Raw genomic sequence first — 14,304 nt, 5'->3', positions numbered from 1 at the left:
GCCAGCCAACCTGCTTAAAAATCTCCAAGGAAGGAGAGTTCACCATCTCTTATGGGAGTATGAGCTGATATTTAGAAACTTTTAAAAATTATTTTTAGCCTCTTGTAAGCCTGAGCTCATTCTGAGTGTTGGCCCGCCTGACCTATCTGAAATACACCCTTTGTGATCTCTCAATTCTTCTATTTGTTAAAATGCCTTTAAATCTTGGCTCATTTGTAATTTCAGATGCCTCCCACATTTCCAACAGATAATCGTGGTAGTTGAAGTCTCCCATGACTCCTATATTTCTCCTGTTTGAATGTCTGGTAATTGCTGTAGGAAGGCATTACACAAGTCTCAATTCTTTCCTTCATTTGACAAATTGACTCAGCCATACAAAGTTTCATCAACATCAAGAAAACAATTAAAAATGCCTCAAATGAAAATTTCACTGTTCAGGGACTGTAGAACAGTGGCAGGATTCAGCATATATTTTGCAAAAAGGGGAAAAAATGCATGAAATGTGCATGTACCTATTAATATGGATAGATGTAGATTATTGGGGTGGGTGTTAAAATAGCACTACAATGCTTACCATAGCACAGGGGTGCCCAAACTTTCTTCAAAAAGGGCCAGATTTGATGAGAACATGCATGAGGGCCAACCACAGTTGTTGGCCTTTTTTAGGATTGAAGTTGTTGAGGTTTTTGGGATTTTACCCCAGGAAATAAACTGCCACAGGGGCCGGATTAAACTGACCGGTGGGCCGGATTAAGCCCCCAAAGTGGACTTTGGACATGCCTGCCATAGCAAGAAAAGCTGTGGCCAGGTGAGCTGTGTATCGGCTCAATCTGCTCTCCATATGTTCACTGTTGATGGGGGACTTAAAAGACCCATTTGCTCTCCCTTCTGAGGGTCCTTCAAACAGAGGACTGTCCCCCATAAAGCTGGATACATGGCCACTCCAGAGAAACTCAAGCTAAACTGCTACTTTTGCATCCTGAAGGAAGACAGAAAACTTCTACCTGACACAGATAAAACACATTTCACGACCCTCTTACAGCTTTTTCAAGTTCACTTCAGCTGCAAGATAGAATCTTCAGGCAGCAGAACAGCTTCAGATCCTGTAAGTGACTGAAGCTTCAAAGAGACCTGGAAGGGGGGAAATCCAGCTGAGCAGATCTCTCTCCTGATTTATTTTCCCAGCTAAGCAGGTAACACATCTATATTCAAATATGCTTCACAGAATTATTTAGACAGGTCTGCCTGAAGCACTAATTAGAACTGGATTTATAAAATTAACTGAGCTCCAGAGAGGCTGGAATAGGGATCTTGCTGACCACAGTGAACAGCGGTATGGGGAGAGACTGTGTTGTCCAGTGGTTAGAGCAGTTTTCCTCCAAACAGATGTTCTCCATTTTTTTGGATTGCAAATCTCACCAGCCCCTGGACTGATGGGTGTTGTAGTCCAAAACACCAGGAGAGACTGAAGTTGGAGAAGACTGAGCAGTGTCAGTCAGACTAGTCTAAGAAGACCAGGAGGACTCATGTTCAGCTCCTAAGACATGAGGTTAACTGTTGGCTTTTGGCCAATTACTCTATTTCAATTAATTTACCTCACAGGGTTGTTAGGATAAAATTCACAGTGTGTGGATAGAGACACACACAAGATGTGCCAGCTTGAACTTCTTAGAGGCAAGGTGGGATGTGGAAATAATAAAAATCAAGCTGCCTGCTATTCGGCAAAGATGGAAATGCAATGCGAATAGAGTTTGTGATTAATCAAAGTGCATAATATTGGTCTGAGTGTTGATGGAATACATGTCTACTCAGAAGTAAGTGTCCATTCAAGGGATATCATAGTACTGCTCTATTCTACATTGGTTAGACCACACCTAGAGTACTGTGTCCAGTTCTGGGCGCCACAATTTAAGAAGGATTATTGACAAGCTGGAACATGTGCAAAGGAGGGCAGCCAAGATGGCCAAGGGTCTGGAAACCAAGCCTTATGAGGGAGCTGAGTATGTTTATAGCATGGAGAAGAGGAGACTGAGAAGTGATATGAATATGATAGCTATCTTCAAAGATCTAAAAGGTTGTCACAGCGAGCTTTTTTCTGCAGCAAGTTTTTTTTTTTTTGCTGCTCTGAACTTGAGGCAATGGCTTAAAGTTACAAGAAAGGAGATTCTGACTAAATATTCAGAAAAACTTTCTGAAAGTAGGAGCTGTTCAGTAGTGGAACGGTCCCCCAAAACCCTTGGAGGATTTTACACAGAGGTTGGGTGGCCATCTGTCATGGATGCTTTAGCTGAGATTCCTGCATTGCAGGGGGTTGGACTAGATGACTCTCGGGGTCCCTTCCCCCTCTACAATTCAATGCTTCTATGAGTCCAAAAGCGCTTACTCCTAGGTAAATGGATTTAGGATTATTGAACTCTGAAAATGTCTTTTGCCTATCAGAATGGTGAGATACTTGTGTGTGTGGTGCACACACACAAAAACCTCTAGTTTTTGCTTTGCTCAATTATAGGCCACTGTCAAAAGGTCACAGCCATAGCTCTTCCCCCTTTCAGCCTTTGGCCCTTCCCCCTTTGCTGCTGTCCCCTCCAACTCTGGCATGCAGCTCCCAGAGGTTGCCCACACTAGTGTGCAACCCTCAGGCTGAAAAGGATTTCCGTATCCTGCTTTGACCACCAGCTGCCGGAATTTAAAAACCTGGAGAAAATGCCAGCCCATACTTCCTTCCCATAGATGAATAATGCCAAAGGTGTTAGAAATATAAGCTGACAGGATGGATAATTTTCACTTTGTACATCACTGCTTGTAAGCTCCACTATGAGGACACTGGAAAGGCTGAGAATGATCTTGCCTGAGCTACAGGAAAAAATAGTTGCGCCTGGTGACTATCTCTTAAAAGCAGTGCCATTTTTCTAGAAAAAGAGGTACTGGGGCTCACTATGAATGCCTCCCCTGTTCTCTTATAATGACAGTGGCACCCACCTGAGAGGTGCCTGAACTGAGTCGTGGTGAATTATGGCTTTTAAAAAGGCCTTCTTAAAGGTATATCGTACAAGGAGGAGAAAAATTTTACACATCACTTGGAAAGACAGGCGAACTAATATCAGTGTACTAGAGAAAGCCAAGATCACCAGTGTTGAAGCAATGATTCTTCAACATCAACTTTCATTGGACTGGTCATGTTGTGCGGATGCCTGATGATCGTCTTCCAAAGCAACTACTGATACTCTATTCCGAACTTAAAAATGGAAAGCGTAATGCTGGTAGTCAACAAAAGAGGTTTAAAGACTGCCTCAAGGCAAATCTTTAAAAATGTAGTATGAACACTGACAACTGGGAAACACGGCCTGCGAGCGCTCCAGTTGGAGAACAGCCTTTACCAAAGGTGCCATGGGCTTTGAAGAAACTCGATCTCAGGACGCAAGGGAGAAACGTGCCAAGAGGAAGGCACGCTTGGCAAATCCACACCGTGATCATAGAATCATAGAATAGAATCATAGAATCATAGAGTTGGAAGAGACCACAACGGCCATCCAGTCCAACCCCCTGCCAAGCAGGAAATACCATCAAAGCATTGTTGACATATGGCTGTCAAGCCTCTGCTTAAAGACCTCCAAAGAAGGAGACTCCACCACACTCCTTGGTAGCAAATTCCACTGCCAAACAGCTCTTACTGTCAGGAAGTTCTTCCTAATGTTTAGGTGGAATCTTCTTTCTTGAAGTTTGAATCCATTGCTCCGTGTCCGCTTCTCTGGAGCAGCAGAAAACAATCTTTCTCCCTCCTCCATATGACATCCTTTCATATATTTGAACATGGCTATCATATCACCCCTTAACCTTCTCTTCTCCAGGCTAAACAAGCTGTTCCTCATAAGGCATCGTTTCCAGGCCTTTGACCATTTTGGTTGCCCTCTTCTGGACACGTTCCAGCTTGTCAGTATCCTTCTTGAACTGTGGTGCCCAGAACTGGACACAGTATTCCAGGTGAGGTCTGACCAGAGCAGAATACAGTGGCACTATTACTTCCCTAGATCTAGATGCTATACTCCTATTGATGCAGCCCAGAATTGCATTGGCTTTTTTAGCTGCTGCATCACACTGCTGACTCATGCCAACTCCCACCTGGAAACCAATGCCCCCACTGTGTATCCAGAATTGGCCTCCACGGTCACTTACGGACCCATTGTTAAAACCGTGTTTATGGAAGACAATCTTACTTGGCTACGAGTGATAGAAGAAGAAGAAGAAGAAGAAGAAGAAGAAGAAGAAGAAGAAGAAGAAGAAGAAGAAGAAGACAAGGAGGAGGACGAGAAATTAGCAATACAAAAGCCAGCAGAAGATAGAGAAGGAAGAGTTGGTAAACATCTCATTAAAAAGATATATTATTGATTAATAATAATAATAAGGTTTTTTTCCTTTGACTACTTTCCATAATAAACTGCTATAAGCCAAAGAAGGCACTAGGGGGCGTGCGTATGGCAAGAGACTTTTACAGTATTTGAGTTTGGAAGATGCATTGGAAGCAAATTTGGGCTAGGGAGATGGTGCCGTTTTAAGGCTCACACTCTAGTCTGCTGTTTCTTTTTAAACAATTGTTTAATTCATTGTTTGAACTGCAGTTTCAAACTGCACTTTTCTCTGTACTCAGCCTGCTTTCCCTCTCTTTCTTACACATACATAAAAATACTGCAATTCTAAGCCACCCTTCATCCAAAAGAATGGATTCCAGGGGAATGTGCTAAGAAATCTAATATGAAAGAATTGCAATAAGATTAAGAGGGATAAAAAGTATCCAGCCAGCTAAAAATACAGCAATATGAAACGCACAAGGCATGGGAAGACATTTTATCCCGGTGTTTAAAAGAATGCAGGGTCAGAGCCAAGCAAACCTCCCTTGAGAGGGCATTCCAGAGTCAGGGTGCCACCACGGACAAGGCCCTCCATTTTATATATGCACATTATCCTTCTGCTAGAGAAGAGACATGGAGAAAGGCCTCCTGACAATCTTAGTATGCAGGCAGATTAGTACAGGAGGTGTTGTGTTCTGGTCCAATGCTGGATCCCATAGAAACAGAGTTCTTTGTTTCGTTTCTTTTCCTTTTGTTTTCTTTTCCTTAATACATCTGCAATTTTAAAAATCATTTTAAAAATAGCCTGCAGATTTATCCATCTTTATCTTTTGTAACGAACTGTGCATTCTGTGGGACAACCAGCCTCATATAACCAACATGCTTAAGCCTAATTAATGCATTAAGGGGTTAAGGCCAAAGAGTAAGCTGTCCTGTCAGACTTAGCTCACCTTGGGAGGAACTAGGTAACCAAGTTCACAGTCTACCTGTGTAACTCAACCGTGGCTCTCATCGGCCATTTTGAGTTCATATACCAATAATTTAGGAACTTTCACCACATTGGAACTAAACTACGGCAAATTTTACTCCCTGTGCAACCTTTCTGACTGATGTGTGGGAAAGTACATGACTCTGACCTTTAAAGAGTTTGTAAGTGAACTATTTTTAACTTGCTAAAATGTGTGGTCTTTTCCTATCCTGGGGAAAGAGGGGACTATTTTGGAATGATATAATTTAAAGGTTTAGCAGCCTAGATTTCCATACTTTGCTTTGCTGCACATTTTGTGATGATAAACCTCTGGTAAGTTTCTCTTGCCAAAGGTTACTTGCCCCTTTGATCTTGGCATCCAAGGAATTTGCCTTTCTATATTTTTTTCCTTGAGCCAACACATTACTGTATTTGGTTCTTTTAAAAAAACACCCAGGGACAGCTTCCCTGTGACATCCCTTAAGTTATTTGAAGATGGCTATCCTGTCTCCTCCCGATCTCCTCTTTTCCAGGTTAAACATACCCCTGGTATGCTTTTGAATTATGGTGCTGGAGGAGACTCTTGAGAGTCCCATGGACTGCAAGAAGATCAAACCTATCCATTCTTAAGGAAATCAGCCCTGAGTGCTCACTGGAAGGACAGATCGTGAAGCTGAGGCTCCAATACTTTGGCCACCTCATGAGAAGAGAAGAATCCTTGGAAAAGACCTTGATGTTGGGAAAGATGGAGGGCACTAGGAGAAGGGGATGACAGAGGACGAGATGGTTGGACAGTGTTCTCGAAGCTACGAACATGAGTTTGACCAAACTGCGGGAGGCAGTGCAAGACAGGAGTGCCTGGCGTGCTATGGTCCATGGGGTCACAAAGAGTCGGACACGACTAAACGACTAAACAACAACAATCCTGTCTCATCCCGATCTCCTCTTTTCCAGGTTAAACATACCCAGCGCCTTCAACCGCTCTTCATATGGCTTGGTTTCCAGACCCTTGATCATCTTGGTTGCCCTCTTCTGCACACATTCCAGCTTGTCAACATCCTTTTTAAATTATGGTGCCAAGAATTGGAAACAGTATTCAATGTGTGGTCTGGTGGGTGTGAACACCTTCTGGCATCTTCAACGTCTTTGATCAGCAGCTAAAGCAGGCATTGCCCCCAAAATGTGTACACCTTTGTAAAACTGTGTATCCCAGTGACTAGATTTGGCACCGAAGCTTGATTTCCCTGCATCTTGCCTCGTTTAACATCTAGATTATAGTATGGCTCATCACAGGCAACTAAAACAGATTGCTTCTCTGCACTATAAAACTGGAAATGAAAGACGATGCCTCCGTTGTTTTAAAATCCAGCTCTCGGCCTTCCGAATGGCGCCAAGTCTTAGTCATGTTTGAAGCGATTGCTTTTATGTGTCAATAATTCTGGAAGAACGGTGAATCGCCTGCTTTCTGGAAAGCAAGTCTGACATCTGCCAGAGGCTTTGCTGGTTTACGGCACACTGGGAAAGGGGCGGGTCTCTCTGAGATGCTTTCTCCAGACTCCAGTGCCCTGGTTTTTCTGCTCCTGCTATGCAGTTTGCAAAACAACAGTTTCTTTGCTGGCAGAGGTGGGGGCCCAGCAGAAGACTTTTTGCTCAGAGCCCCCTCAGACCCGGAACTGCCCCTGTAGATTTAAATGTCTAGTTGAATTTTTTACTTTTTGTTTTAAACATGGTCAGTGTCTGTTTGAAAGGCAACAGGGAAGCTCCACAATGGGAACACCCAAAAGGCTAGGCTGGAGACCTCCTCATCCTTGCTGTCTTTTCACCAGCAAGTGAATACCTTCTTGTTTCAACAGGGTTTGGGGAACTGACTGCTTTTCATGAAAGAGCTGGTGCCATGCTGCTTTTATTGTAATCAGTTGTAGGTATTAAACAGGCTTGGAAGTCGAACAGCTTAGTTCCCGAACGTCGCAAACCTGGAAGTGACCGCAGGAGCTTCCTGCAGCCAATCAGAAGCTGCGCTTTGGGTTTTGAACGTTTTGGAAGTTGAACGGACTCCGTTCGGCTTCCAAGGTACAACTGTATATAGTTTTAATTCTATTAATTTTGGGTTGTTTTTCTAATGATTGTGGTTTTTTTCCCTATGTTTTTAGGGATTTGCGTTTTTATCCGTAGGCTGCCTTGAGTCCCATAAAGGAAAAAGGTGGGGCATAAATTAATAATAATAATAATAATAATAATACCCATATAATCAGCCCTATCTACATTTTATGTTGTGAACCGCCTTGAGATCTGCAGATGAAAGGAACTGTAATAATAATAATAATAATAATAATAATAATAATAATAAATAATAATAATAATAATACATGACATATTCACTGACATATTAGGTAAGACATACATCAGGGATAGGAAACCTGTGGGACTTCGAGATGTTGCTAGACTCCAGCTCCAATCAGCCCTAACCACAGCTTCCCCTGGAAGTGAATGTAAAAGGAGGGATTGAAGAAACTGGCATGTTTTCTGTGGTGGTGGGAGGCAAAAGTTGGAAGTTAAGCATGAAGGGGAGAAGAAATTACAGAAGATGAGTAAAATCTCCAGGTAGGGGTAGCAGCCTGACATCGCAGGGGGTTGGACTAGATGATTCTCAGGGTCCCTTTCAATTCTGAAATTCTATGATCAAGCTTTTCCATCAAGACTCCTCCAGGACCGGCCCTGTCATTAGGCAAACTGAAGCAGGCACCTCCAGCTACTGGTTTCGGGTGCCTTGAAATGGCAGAAAATTATGAGTTCTTTAATTTGTCATTGTTTAGTTGTATTGTTAGTTCTTTAGATTATTGTGATTATTTTTACTGCCAGGGAGGAAGAGAGGTACTTATGGCATCTTCTGCATTTCGTCAAAATAAATTGGGCAGCTTTATGTGGTACAGTGTGTCTTGGCTTCTTGCAAGGGGTGTGTTTTTTGGGGGGGGGGTGCGCACTGCCATTTGCTCTTCCGCCTCAGGCAGCAACATGTCTTGGACAAGTTCTGCAGCCTTAGTGAGTTAGCAGATAGAAGAAGAAGAAGAAATCAAGTTATTCAGGTTCATGCTGAGCTCCATAGTCTCTCCAATATGGGGGCAGCAGAGGGGGATCACTGACTGAAGTTTCAGCAAATTAACTCCCTAAAGAAATTACCACAAAATATATAATCATCTTTTGCTCAGGGCTCTCTCTCTCTCTCTCTCAAACAAACAAACAAACAAACAAACTTGCACTCTGCAGGGATAAGTGCCATGTTCGTCCAGGTGCAATGCAACTTTCTTCCATTCAAAAGTAGTAATACTGATTTATATAGCCTGGAAGCTGGTCTTAGATCACAAACAAATTCCAATTTCGTTGCAGAAAATGGGTTTCGGAGGTGGGAAGGGAGGGAACAGAAGTGATTCACAGGAGACTGGTGGCAACACTGCAAAATTGCGAAGCTACTGAACTCTAACTTGTTCATTTTTATTTGTTTAATAATAATAATAATAATAATATTTTATTTATACCCCGCCCTCCCCAGCCAAAGCCGGGCTCATAGAGGCTAATACCAAATATAAAACAACTGGTTAAAATACAACTCAACAACAAGACTAAGAAAATCACCCTTCTCTCTCTCTCTCCCTCTCCCTTTCTTTCTTTCTTTCTTTCTTTCTTTTTCTTTCTTTCTTTCTTTCTCTCTTTCTTTCTTTCTCTCTCTCTCTCCCCACCCAAGGGAATAATGACTGTGATTCACTTCTGCTTTTAGAAAGAATCTTAACATTCCAGAATAATTGCAGCAAACCTGCTTATTATCATCCTTAACTGTGCCTTACAATAGATTGGACAAGTGGGACCTGCTGCAGCAAAATGTTGCAGTGTATCATCACTTCCTAGCTGGAGTGTGCCTACTTGGGTTCCAGCCAGTCAGCTCTGCCCTCCTTCAGGGTATTATAAATTATATGGATGTGGCGTTTGCCCGTTCTTTTGGAAATGTCTATACAGGGGAGAGAGAAAGGGTTAATAGGTAGACCAATAGAAAAGCCCAGAGGCAGAGCCTACCTGTTTTTAAAAGGCTTAGCCAGAGGTTTAGACAGTTGGGGGAAAAGCAGTTGGAAGACAATTGGAAATAGAGTAGTAATAATAATAATAATAATAATAATAATAATAATAATAATAATAATAATAAATTTTATTTATATCCCGTCCTCCCCAGCCAAGACTGGGCTCAGGGGGGCTAACATTGGACAGGAAACAATTGATTAAAATACAGCTTAAAAACAAGATTAAATACATTAAAATGCAGCCTCATTTCAATAGAAACTCAAATCAAAAACTGTTTGGGGAGGAAAATGTCAAATCTTCACCAGGCCAACTATCCAGACTGGTCCTACGTGGGCCAGAAAAAAGCCAGGGAAGTCTCCAAATATGAGTTCCATCACAGAAGGAAAAAGGAAAGTGGGGGGGGGGGATCAAGTTGGTTCCAGGCCAAAGGCCAGGCGGAACAACTCTGTCTTACAGGCCCTGTGGAAAGAAATCAGATCCCGCAGGGCCCTGGTCTCATGAGACAGAGCGTTCCACCAGGCCGGAGCCAGTGTTGAAAAGGCCCTGGCTCTGGTTGAGGCTAATCTGACTTCCTTAGGGCCCGGGACCTCTAGGGTGTTGCTATTTATGGACCATAAGGTCCTCTGCGGGGCTTACCGGGAGAGGAGGTCCTGTAGGTACGAGGGTCCTAGGCCGCGAAGGCCTAGGACCCTCGTACCTACATGCAGTTAGTGCAGTTGGTTCTTGTGTGAGGGGAGGTAGAGGAGTTAGAGTGAGTTAGAGACAGGATAAAATAAGACTAAGCGGGTAAAGGAAATGCATTTAAAGTTTATTTGTGTTTGCAATAAACTACAATCTTCGTTGTTAACTTGAGAACTCGACTGAGACTAAGTGTTTTACCGGGGAGAACCTGGTTGGTGGCAGCGGATCAGTGGTGTATGGGTCAATAGTCCATAAAACAACCGGGGGCTCCGTACGAACGCCACAACAGAGCTCAAACCATGTACAGTATTCCCCTCCTTGCACATTTTCTGCTCCCTGCTTCCAAAGTTACATTCAGCATACTCAGGGTGGATCTACACACGGAAAAAATGCTATAAATGCTATAAATAAGTCGTAAATTAAATCGTTATAATGAAAGGCGGGAAATCGCTATGTAAAATCGCATAGAAAAGTTCTGTGCTCTACAGCGCCATCTAGTAAATAAATAAAAAATACTTAACTAAAAGTAGAAATAATCAGAATAATTGACAGGGGAGCTATGAATGTGTACAGAAAAACTGCATTGGAAAAAGGAGGAATTTGAGGGGGGAAAGCGCTGAAAAAGTTCCCAGCAAATTCAAAAAGACTTGTTTGAGTTTAGATTTCTTAAAAATAAGATTTATAAAGGCATGTTATTTGTAATTTTGCAAAATAGACTCATTGACTGCCTGAAAGGCATTCACTGGTGTTAATTTTTTATATACGGTATATTTAACTTCCTAGTTTTCAAATGACTGGAGATTTTGACAGATGTTTCTGAGCACTAGGGGTCAAAAGAAAGGTCTGTATTTAACTCGAATCTAATACTCACCTGTTTTGGCCAAATAACATTCCGAAAATTACAGCATGCATTAGCTTTGATGGCACATTTACATTCGCCAGCAAATACTTCTTTTGGTTTCAAGGTCCTGAAAATTGAGGTGCACGTTAGATTTGATGGCGCATTAAAGGTAAAGGGTAAAGGGGCCCCTGACCATCAGGTCCAGTCGTGACCGACTCTGGGGTTGCGGCGCTCATCTCGCTCTATAGGCCAAGGGAGCCGGCGTTTGTCCACAGACAGCTTCCGGGTCATGTGGCCAGCATGACAAAGCTGCTTCTGGCGAACCAGAGCAGCGCACGGAAACGCTGTTTACCTTCCCGCCGGAGCGGTCCCTATTTATCTACTTGCACTTTGATGTGCTTTCGAACTGCTAGGTTGGCAGGAGCTGGGACCGAACAATGGGAGCTCACCCCGTTGCAGGGATTCGAACCGCTGACCTTCTGATCAGCAAGCCCTAGACTCTGTAGTTTAACCCACAGCGCCACCTGGGTCCCTCCTTGATGGCGCATTAGACTTAAGTAAATATGGTAATTAAAAAAACACTGTTGTTGAGACATTTCATTCCGAACCTGCTAGACAGAGCCAGACAGAGGAATATCAAGGATGAATATCCATGAGTATCCTGGATTCCTCAATGTGTAAGAGACCTCTGAATATGTGAGCACAGCTTGGGGACCCCACCCCTGGGGGTGCCAGAGCCTTGCTTCATCATTCTATTCAGAGGCCTCCAGCATTGAGGATGCCAAACCTCTGCTGTATTGGGGACCCGCAAGGAAGCCAGGTGGGACACCGGTGGCGCTGTGGTCTAAACCACAGAGCCTAGGGCTTGCTGATCAGAAGGTCGCCTGTTCGAATCCCTGCAACGGGGTGAGCTCCCGTTGCTCGGTCCCTGCTCCTTCCCACCTAGCAGTTCGAAAGCACATCAAAGTGCAAGTAGATAAATAGGGACTGCTCCGGCGGGAAGGGAAACAGCGTTTCCGTGCGCTGCTCTGGTTCTCCAGAAGCAGCTTAGCCATGCTGGCCACATGACCCGGAAGCTGTATGCCGGCTCCCTTGACCAGTAAAGCGAGATGAGCACCGCAACCCCAGAGTCGTCTGCGACTGGACCTAATGGTCAGGGGTCCCTTTACCTTTAAGGAAGCCAGGCAGGCTTCGTCTACCTAGGCTGTCCCCAGCCTGTACTCATCACATACTGGGAGCTGCCAGAAAGCATTCCAGAAAGGCCTTCACCCCAACTGAACTTGGCCCTGGGAGCAGAGCTTTGCCACTTTTTAAAGAAATTGCAAGGCAGGCGTCAAGAGCCGGCATTCCTGGGCAGACCTATTTCTCTGGAAAGGACTAAGAAAGAAAGTGAATTGAACTCTATATGAAGGGGCAAACCTCCTGCATGCACTGCATAGGTTTTGTTAAGGCACAGAACCATTGAATTGTAGAGTTGGAGGGGACGCTGAGGGTTATCTAGTCCAACCCCCTGCAATGCAGGAATCTCAGCTAAAGCAACCACGGCAGATGGCCATCCAACCTCTGCTTAAGAACCTCCAAGGAAGGAGAGTCTCAAAACATGTATTATCTAAAAACCAGTCTGTAGGGGGGAAACTATCAGTGCTCAAACGTCTTTTAAGGTTGGGGAAAAACATCTTGTTTTGGTCATAGCTGCATCTTGAATTGCAGGTAAATTTGAAGTGAAATTGGCAGGTTCGTTTATCCCTAGGGCGGGCTTTGGATAGAATTCAGAATAGAAGCCACCCAGAGTGGTGGGGGCAATCCCATCTGGCTGGGTACAAATAATCATAATCATAATATAATATAATATAATATATGCAGAAAGTAAAGGCTATCGGGAGAAGTTTGTAGAAGCCAGAAAACATGATTCACCAAGAACAATTGCTCAAGCTGCATTGAATTAAGTAGCACCCCAATATTGCAATTAAAGGCCTCTTTGTTAGACATCATGCACATATTTTCATACTTCGCAACTCTGAGGACCAGATACGTTTCCCCTCCCCCTTAAAACTTTTTTTCAGAAGTCAAGTTCTGTTCTGGTACCCATGTCCCACAGAGTAGCTGAAATATTAGGCCATTTTCACTGCCTTGCATTTCGGCTATCTGCATGGAGCAGTCCCATACCCTCCAACATTTCTCGAATGAAAATGTTGTTGTTGTTGTTTAGTCATTTAGTCGTGTCCTACTCTTTGTGGCCCCATGGACCAGAGCACGCCAGGCACTCCTGTCTTCCACTGCATAGTCAATGAAGCAGAAGTAGATGTTTTTCTGGAACTCTCTAGCTTTCTCCATAATCCAGCGCATGTTTGCTATTTGGTCTCTGGTTCCTCTGCCCCTTTGAAATCCAGCTTGCACTTCTGGGAGTTCTCAGTCCACATACTGCCTAAGCCTGCCTTGTAGAATTTTAAGCATAACCTTGCTAGCGTGTGAAATGAGCACAATGAAAATAGGGACATCCTTTTCCATCATGATCCTATTCCATCTGATTGGGTTGCGCCAGCCACTCTGGGCAGCTTCTAACACATATAATTCAGATGTGAATTCAGCTTCTAACACATATAATTCAGATGTGAATACATATATTCAGATGTGTATCTGAAGAAGTGTGCATGCACACGAAAGCTCATACCAAAATAAAAACTTAGTTGGTCTTTAAGGTGCTACTGAAGGAATTTTTTTATATAAAAACATGATAAAGCATTAAACATTTTTTTTAAAAAAAACCAACCCTTCCCTATACGGGGCTCAGGGGTCTCATAACTGTAAACCCTCCAACATTTACCCAATGAAAATAGGAATGTCCTAAGGAAAAGCAGGACATTCCAGGATCAAATCAGAAATGCTGATGGCTTCTGTAAACCTGGGGTTGTCCCTGGAAAATAGGGACACTTGGAAGTTCTGAGTTAATCACTGCCACAGATAGGAAAGCAAGGACACAATACGTTTGATCCATATAAGCAGCTGCACCTGTTCCCCACCCTAAGCACCCAGATTTGGGTGACCACCTTTATTCAGAATAGTCAAAAGGAAGTATTTCAACATAGCATAATAGCTTATAGAGTCTGATCAGAAGGTCGGCGGTTCGAATCCCTGCAACGGGGTGAGCTTCCGTTGCTTGGTGCCAGCTCCTTCAGTTCGAAAGCACATCAAAGTGCAAGTAGATAAATAGGGACTGCTCCGGCGGGAAGGTAAACGGCGTTTCCGTGCGCTGCTCTGGTTCGCCAGAAGCAGCTTTGTCATGCTGGCCACATGACCCGGAAGCTGTCTGCGGACAAACGCCGGCTCCCTCGGCCTATAGAGCGAGGTGAGCGCCGCAACCCCAGAGTCGGACACGACTGGACCTGATGGTCAGGGGCCCC

Source organism: Zootoca vivipara, chromosome 1 (genome assembly GCF_963506605.1).
Source record: "Zootoca vivipara chromosome 1, rZooViv1.1, whole genome shotgun sequence".
Lineage (NCBI taxonomy): Eukaryota > Metazoa > Chordata > Lepidosauria > Squamata > Lacertidae > Zootoca > Zootoca vivipara.
This window is presented reverse-complemented; position numbering follows the sequence as displayed.